A 2,248-nucleotide genomic window follows, 5' to 3' on the forward strand; every position below is an offset into this window, starting at 1 on the left:
TTTCTGTGAAGTGTTACTTTGCAACTACTTTATAGCTAACTATTTGCACTACAAATTCTGCATCTTAGGTAGTGTATTGAAGATTTATCTGTTTGCTAGGTTCCTTTATTTTGTTCTCAGCGATACAACAAATTCTCCTCTACCTGTTAATTATCAAGAATAACGGAACTACAAAAAAAGGTGGCCTAAATGAAAAAAATCTATGCTTTACAGCTTTTACACTTTCAGTCTCAGCAGTTCACAGACTTCACTGAAGTCAATGAAGGAATTAATTTTATCTTAAACTAAAAACCAACATAAAAGCATTAAATAATAATCAGGGGAAAAAATAAAATAATCCAGCTCAATACTAGAGCTAACAGTTCAACCTTACACTTAGCCAAATATAGAAATGTTTGTTGATTTACAGTACGACTTGGCCGTCAAAGTATTCCGTGATTGACCAACTGCAAACTCTGCACTGGAACACTGAGTCAAACCACAACAAATCTTTATCCTACATTGTCACAATTTTTTGTCTCTCTCCACTCCTTTATGCCTACCCTGCTTTTATCCTTATTGCCTATCTGATCTTAATTCGTGCTGATAATGTACATTTAGACCACTGTGGACTTCAAAAGCACAGACTGAAGAAAAGTATCTGGCATCAAATGTAAGGCAAACAATCTGAAGCACTCTTTTTCCCAAACAATGAAATTGTGGATGCACTGTACAGGAAGATAGGAAGTACAAAAATATAAATTACCTTAAAAGGGGTCAGGAAAATGTACAGTAAGCACGTTCTCTAGCAACTATTACTATGATTGTTCAAGTCAAATTTGTGGCTTCTAAATGATGTTTCTAAAACACTGGTGTGTAAGAATTTCGGCTGGATCTCTAAATCTGTGGTTATTCTTATGTTCTTTCCCTGCGTGATATTAGGCTGGAGATAGTTATCTAGGCTTATTGTTTAAACTATTAAAAACAAGTTTCCAGCAGTCTCTGCTCCTGAAGCTGTGAGGTCATGGCTCAGTTCAGCTGATGGCAACTTCTTCTTCTGCCAACTCAAGGTTGCACCTATATGACTCTGTATATACTTCATCTTCTTTGTTCTTGGTCTTTGGCCCTTAACCCAAAATCACTGTAATTATTCAAATCTAATTCTTCTATTCCTGAGCACATAGTGTTGACTGCAGTTGGAAATAAAAAATGGGGTCAGAGGACCTTTTTCTTATTTGTTTAGTATGGCAGTTCTTATGTAAGCAGAGAAACAAATTTAGCTGAGTCTTCACTAATAGTTGCATAAAAATAATGCAATTTTGTCCATGTTCACTGCATCTTGATCAAAATCTAAGAGTTGTTCTGCTGCATGTGAAATAGATTAAACCAGAAGCTCTTCCCTGGGTGTGCTTCAGCTGTCCTTGGGAAGGATAAAGATCTGCAACAATGACTGGGCTTTCAGATAGCTTTAGATCATGGGCACTGGGGGAATATGTGTTACAGGAAACCAGAAAAGATCTAGCCTTAAATAAATGAACTGACCTGCACATACAACTTATGGAGGTGACTTGCACAAACAGTTTTGATCTACTTCTATCAAGTCAAACTACTTGGTAGTGTAGTCATTGCTCGCTGAGAAACGTGAAGGGCATGGAAGAATACCTCACACCAGAAAGTCCCAACTGGCTTCTGACAAGTTGGCACCATGAGCATTAAGGGAACCACAACCTGCCCCACTCAGTTCCGCTGCTGGAAACTGCACAGAACCAAACCCAGGCGAGGAAGCCACACGAGGCTCTGCTTAGTGCCCCTTTCTCAATGCAACCTGGAGAACCTCACAACTTGCGTTACAATGGTGTGAAATACTTACCATTTTGTATCAATGATATTTTACATTCATCTTGCATCACAGAGCGCTGGATGTTGGGGAATCAAGTCCTGGACATTTTTCTAAAAAATTCATCTTTTCATGAACGCTATTACTGATATATGTTGCTCATAGTTCTTACTTTAACAACACACACCTCATGGTGTAACTGATCAACATACTAGGAAATGGCTTAAGTGACTGAACTATGTGATTTAAAAACTCCAGGCAAGTTTTTTCTCATACAAACTCTTCTTAAAATAAGCTGGGGATGATATTTAGAATTGCAAGGTCTCAAGACTTTTTTATATGCTAGATTAATTGGTGGATTGTCTTTCTTATTTCAGTTTACAACCTTTTTTTTTAATTTCATGAAACATCTATGTGTAATCTTTCCAAACA

Source organism: Ciconia boyciana, chromosome 2 (genome assembly GCF_034638445.1).
Source record: "Ciconia boyciana chromosome 2, ASM3463844v1, whole genome shotgun sequence".
Lineage (NCBI taxonomy): Eukaryota > Metazoa > Chordata > Aves > Ciconiiformes > Ciconiidae > Ciconia > Ciconia boyciana.